General features: G+C 34.4%; 1 protein-coding gene across 1 annotated transcript in view; it reads right to left on the reverse strand.

Annotated features, from left to right (window-relative positions):
- LOC106882529 (uncharacterized) overlaps positions 1-6460 on the reverse strand; it is a 33901-nt gene extending 27441 nt beyond the window's left edge. The window contains exon 1 of the mRNA XM_089346820.1: positions 5977-6460. The gene's annotated coding sequence lies outside the window, so the exon portion shown is untranslated. The remainder of the gene's footprint in view (positions 1-5976) is intronic.
- Positions 6461-7158: the final 698 nt, after the last annotated feature.

Raw genomic sequence — 7158 nt, forward strand, 5'->3', positions numbered from 1 at the left:
AAATACCATGATGTTGACTGGATGTTTGATTTTTATCACTGTCGGTACATGATTGTTGTGTATTCCCCATCTGTTCATATTGGAGCTTCTGGCATGAATGTCAAGCAGTGCAGCATGTCATTTCCAAATTTCTGGCAGAGTGAATTGCGTCATGGTGCTGTTTTTCTCACACAGTGCCCAACTGACGCTACTATACTGTGTAGTCAACAAAATCAAAAGCAGACAATGCACATGTGCAAAATTAAGAATATAAAATGGTGATAATTTACCCATCACACCCTGTAATATATATATTCTTTTTATTAGAAAGTAGGGTTCTGCTGTGGTACCACTCACCACTGCCTTTGATGCCAAAACCAAATACATAGTGTGTGAGTGTGTATCTGTGTATATACATATATGTATATATAAAGTATGCATGTATATATATTATGTGTGTGAGTACTTATATATATAAGTATTCAAATGCATATCTATATCTAGTTATTGAGAGACAAAAGATGAAAGGTAATCTAGAGTTTATTAATCAATACAATTGCTTCAACACATCTAGCAGCGATCCCTCATGGGTGAGATACTTAACAACTGGTTCAGGAGCATCTGACGGTGTAGATGTGTCTCTTCAGATGATAAACAGATACAACATGTTGAAATAATAGTTCCGCAATCTAGCTTCTCAGTTCTTGTGAAGAAAAGCAGCAAATTAAAGGATATAGCTTCATTGTTATAGAAGACCAATAATAAAATAACAGATGCCAAAAAGAAACAAACACACCATGCAATAAAAAAAGTATTAAATATCTCTCTCTCTCTCTCTCTCTCTCTCTCTCTCTCTCTCTCTCTCTTTTTATATCTATATATATATCTATATATATATATATATATATATATATATATATATATATATATATATATATATATATATAGAGAGAGAGAGAGAGAGAGAGAGATATATATATATATCTATATATATATATATATATATATATATATAGATATATATATATATATATATATCTATATATATATATATATATAGATATATATATATATATATATATATATATATATATATATATATATATATATATAACTTTAGAGAAAAGAACCAAAGTTAGTTGAGTTTTTACCTGTAAATTTGGATTTTTATCCCTATTATTATTATTATTATTATTATTATTATATATATATATATATATATATATATATATATATATATATATTTATATATGCACATTGTCAAGTTGACAGCAAAGTGCAGACAACTGGCAGGGTGGATACTGAGGACATTCCGAACAAGGGATCAAAAAGTCATGTTGACTCTATGGAAGACATTTGTTCTGAGCCGCCTAGACTATTGCTCTCAGTTGTGGTCACCACACAGTGTCAAGCAGACAGCAGAACTGGAGGCAATTCAGCGTCACTATACAAAAAAGATCGCCACAGTCCAACAGATGAACTACAGGGAGCGACTGAAGGCACTAGGTCTCTACTCCCTGGAGCGCAGGCAGGAGAGATATGTAATAATATACATATGGAAAATACTGGAAGAACTGGTACCAAACTTTGGCATCAAGAATTACATGAATGCCCGCACAGGTTGCCACTGCATGGTACCAAGGGTACCGTCCACTGCATCTCACATAAGAACAAGGTACTGCAACAACCTCAGTTTCAGAGGACCTCAGCTCTTTAATGCCCTGCCAAAACAGTTGAGAGACCTGCAAGACATGGATATAGAGGTCTTCAAAACAAAACTCGACGCTTTCCTCTCCATGATACCAGACGAGCCAATAGCTCGAAATGAGACACAGTTTAGGGCAGCGATGTCAAATTCTCTCATACACCAGATGTGCTATCAAAACTCTTGATTGGACTATATCAGGTGGAGGAGAAGAGCCATGCAAGGAACGTGAAGAGAGCACAGCATAAAGACAGAAAGTCATGGTGGTGCTCCACCTGGCTGAAACCCATAAATAAATAAATAAATAAATATATATATTTATCTATTTACCTGGTTCAGTCATTAGACTACAGCCATGCTGGGGCACCTCCTTGAATTTTTAATTGAATGAATCAACCAGTGTTTATATTTTAAGCCTGGTACTTATTCTATTGGTCTCTTTTTTTCTGGACTTCTATGTTACAGGGACGTGAGCACACCAACACCGGTTGTCAAGTAGTGAAGGTGATGGTGGTGATGGGGGAAGAACAAACACTGACGCAAAGACACACACACAGATATATATACATTTATATATATAAGACAAGCTTCTTTCAGTTTCAATCTATCAAATCCGTTCACAAGGCTTTGGTCAGTCCAAAGCTATAGAGGAAGACACTTAAACATCATTATTCGAAAATTCTATACAAATCTTTATCTAATATATCTAATATAACTAGCAGAAAGACTGTCCTCCAGGCAGTTTTCTGCTAGCCACTTGATATTGGGAGATAGGTTGGATGTAAGAGGATGTGAAGCAGCTGTGACTGCAAGAGCAAGACTTAGCTGGGTAAAGTTCAGAGAATGTGGGGTGCTGTTATAAGGGAAAAGGTTCTCATTGAAGATGAAAGGAAGGGTCTATAGGAGTTGCATGAGAGCTGCAATGCTGTATGGGTGTCTGAGGGAGAGAGAGATGGCAATTTTGAGAAGGACTGAGAGAACAATGCTTGATAAGAGGAGGACTGAGGACTTGATGGGGATGCTGGAGTTGGAGGAAACAGTGGAACAACTGGCAGGGGCGAATGGAATGCAGTAGTATGGGCATGTGTTGAGGAGGGATGAGGAACATGTTCTGAGGAGGGTGCTTGAATTTGAGATAAATGGACTGCGAAAGCGAGGTAGACCGAGAAAAACATGGAGGAGATGGGTGGTGGAGGAGATTGGGAGGGTTGGCTTGAGAAGGGAAGATGCCCAAAACCGGTTAAATGGCAAAATGGTGTGAGGGTGGTTGCTATGGCATTGTGGTAGATTCGGCCACCCCTGTTAACGGGGACAAAACCCAGATTTGTATATATACATGTATGTATATATATATATATATATATATATATATATATATATATATATATATATATATATATATATATATATATATGTGTGTGTGTGTGTATAGGTATATGATAGGATTGCTTAAACATTCAAGGGGTAAGCTGAAGTGTCTAAGCAACCAGGGGATAATTAAATCCGAAGGCACTCCTGGAGATGTGGGTACCGTCTTTGTTAGAAGGTACCCACAGGCAGGTAATTTATCATTTAAACCGCAGTTTATAATTATAATCAAGTGGATAATGGAAAAACAAACACAAGAAGAAGTAGGTCAATTGCGCTAGTTAGCCATTGATTTAATTAATTATGTGGAGATAGTATAATGATTCGTTGACGATCGTTTCGATCTGCCAATTTGATTGGTAGATCTCTTCAGAATGTTGAGAAGTATGTTAAAGTTCATGGTGTGAGAGATGCAGAAATAACAGTTATATTTAATTATACTTAGAAAAGGAAAATTCTTTTTTACATATTTAATTATACTTAGAAAGTGAAATTTATTTTACATATTTAATTATACTTAGAAAATGAAAATTTTGTATTGTGTAGACAAATTCGGTTATTTTCGCATTTCTTGTTTAAAAGGTGTGTTGTAGCCATTAGGATTTCAAGGCGTTCAGTTAGGCAGAGGTTGCAACGTCTGTTAGTTGACTAATAAGAATTTGCTGTTTTTAGTATATGCCATTTTAGTTTGTATGCTACTAAGTCCTGCTGAATTTGCCTTCTTTCTATTTATTTTTAAAGCTAGATTGGTGCTCATTGTATCTGAAGCGTATTTGGTTTTTCGTGGCGCCAATGTAAGATCTAATATGGCTGTTTGTTTGTACGTTGCATTGGTAAACTATATTTTCGGTCTTACATCTATTGGAGAAATTGCATTTATTCCTATCTCTACAGCTACATAAATTATAAGGGGTGTCTATGTCTGTGTGTTGTTGTGTGACCCTATTGTTTTTTTGGTGTGTGTCTCTCCTAACAAGGGGTGTTGGATTAGGGTTGGGGTTTGTTCTATTTGTCGGACGGTTGTTAGTTTGGTTGTTCGTGGTCTTTCTAGCAGCATAGAATGCGTCTAATTTTTTTATTATTAACAGAGGCTATGATGGTAGCTAAGTTACATGTCAGGCTGTGGCCGATTCCAATTTTGTTCTTAAATATTGCTGCATATTTATTATTTACATTTAGATGTTTATCTATTATGTTCATTAATGAATAGACTATGTTAGATTTTAGGTTCATGGTGTAGGGGATAATTAGCTAGATCATATCCCTATTGTTCTTATTGTTACTAAGGTTATGTCTGGTATATATATATATATATATATATATATATATATATATATATATATATATAAACAAATAGTAAATGAGTATATGCATATATACGTACAGGTATGTGCATACCGACATCCACCTGTATGTGTAGGTGCATATCTGGGTACAGGACATTGCAAACAAAACAGAGACGAGAAAACACACAAGCCACATAGAGAACATTCTACTTCATCAGCTACCTCCGTTTTAACACCGGCGTTTCGAAGAGCTAGGCAGGACGCATCGTTAAAACAGCTCTTCCCATGTACCGCAAATTAAATTTGTATACACAAATTAAATCTTGCCATGGAGGAATGTCGTGGCGGACAAAAAAACAAGACAGGAAAACAAACAGAAAAGGCTTTACGGCCAGACGAGAAAAATTGTTTGTGTATGAACGCTGTGAGGCACGAACTTGAAAGTTTGGGACGAAATGGTTCGCGTGTTAGCTCGGCGACAGCCAAGGAAGAAAAGGATTATTGACCGGAAGCATGTGACCATGCCGGTGTAAGGGGAAGAGAGAGAGAGTGGCAGAGGGAGAAACAAAGGGACGAAGTAGAAGAATAGGTGAGCAACGAGAGAAAAAGAGAAAGAGAGGAAGTACGAGGGGGAAAAAAGAGATACGTAGTAGTAACAGAGGAAGAACGAGAGGGGTAAAGCGAGATACGTAATAGTAAAGAGGAAGAACGAGAGTAGCAGAAAGACCACTCTCCAAGCGGTTTTCTGCTAGCCACTTGATAATATTTCCACATTTGATTCCTAATTCTAATAATTTTTATGATATTCCATGTCTAATTATTTCTTTGTATAATGGTGCTAAACTTCCTTTGTAAATATTACTTTCATTATTTTATCAGTCATAATCTCTCTTTTTTAAAGAGTCAATCTGTTATATATATATATCATTATTAATTGGTAGAACTTACATAGGTGTAGATAGATAGATATCCAAAAAACGGAACAAGAGCATAACAGACAACAATGAAAGCATACGGACAGATGGACGATACAAAGATTGACAGGAAAACCAGGACGGAACATTCGTGACTTTCTATTCCTCAGTCAAGCTTCCAATCATCATTACGGTTTTGGCCTGTTACACTTGAGACTGTTCAAAATTGGTAGGCCCCAAAAATCTAAGCTAAGGGCATTAAATTTGTGGAAAAAAGTAAGTGAAAATGTACAAAAACATAGACAAAAAAACCCCAAGAAAATGGAGAAAATGTTATACAATTACAAATACAAACAACAGGTGTCTTTTGACTAAAAGGACAAGTTAAGTTAAACTGGTGTGTGAAGTTGAAGCCTTGCAGCTACAAACATAGATGAAAGTCAGGAGACAGGAAAATAAGGTGTTGTACTAGTGGTAGTCAGGCCAAGAAAGGAAGATCATGCTTCGCCGAGCACCGGTCACATGGGAGGAACAGAAAGAGGTAAGGAGCGGAGGGATTGAAGAATTAAGGAAGGAACTAGAGAGAGAAAGAAAGAGTGAAAGGTACAAGGGTGATAACAGAGGAAAGTAGAGAGATTAAAGAAAGAAAAAGCCAAGAAATGTGAGAGAAAAAGTAAAGAGAAAAGAAAGAAGAAAGTCATACAAAATTTAGATTTATACTTACTTACAAGCTGAGCAAAAGGTGTAGATAGATAGATAGATAGACAAACAGACAGACAGACGGGCAGATGTTTAGCATGCTAGAAATAGCAATGATTGTAAGGCTTATAGCGTTCCAAGTAGCCATATCAAAAAAATTACTTCTTCATTTGAAAAAAAAAAAATCATACCAGTATATTAAAGAATTTTCATTTTATCAAAAATATTCATTTTACAAACTCTAGAAACTGATAACATTCTTGAAATTGTGCCTCGTATCAAAGTTATACAGCTATTGTGTGTAATAGCATGCATTCATTCAACATAAAATCATTAAAAAATTATACTGGTATATTAAAAAATTTTCATTTTATCAAACATATTCATTTAATAAACTCTGGAAATTAATCATATTCTTGAAATTGTGTCTTGTATCAAAGTTATATAGCTATTATTAAATTATCATTAATGAAAATAGAGGCAAGTGAGAATGAGAGACTGTTGCAAATAAAAACGTAAAATGTTGCCTGCAACGAATTAATAGCGTTTATTATTAAACATTAAAATCTTATTCCGCAGTGAATTCAATGAATATTTAAATTTATGAAGAATTTGGAGTTAAAAAAATTCAATAAACTTCAGAAATCGAAATTATAGGCAATTTCTTAGAACATGAATTTATAAAAATATTTCCAGAGTCAAGCTTTTAACATTGCTTTCTTTTAGTACTTTTAGTAATTGTTACATACCTAATAAGCAGCTTTCTCCATTATAGTATAGATATATATAAACACACACACATTGATCTAACTGGATTCTAAGTGTAATGTGTATTTGTAAAAGTTTGTGAGCCTCCCTAATTTATGCTTTCTTTATTTCTGCCCTCCCGTTTCTCATTCTAGCTGTTTGAATCTTGCGAGAAATGTCTAGTACTGAATTATGCATTTACATCACAATTATCTAAGGTCTAATCATATACACAGTTTATTCATCATTTAACTCCGTCACATTGGTTTATGTCACTATACAAATTTTTTTTTATCTTGATCTGAAGTATGTTTATCTGCCTTATTATGTATTTTTTAATTATATTTTTTAATTAACGAATTTTAATTACTATTCTTACTGATATATAATTATAATAAAACTACAAGTACTTTATTATTGTCTTTATTGGTTTTTGTCTTATAACGAATATATTGCTATT

The sequence above is a fragment of the Octopus bimaculoides genome, unplaced genomic scaffold (genome assembly GCF_046866305.1).
Source record: "Octopus bimaculoides isolate indiv1 unplaced genomic scaffold, ASM4686630v1 contig182, whole genome shotgun sequence".
NCBI classification, from domain to species: domain Eukaryota; kingdom Metazoa; phylum Mollusca; class Cephalopoda; order Octopoda; family Octopodidae; genus Octopus; species Octopus bimaculoides.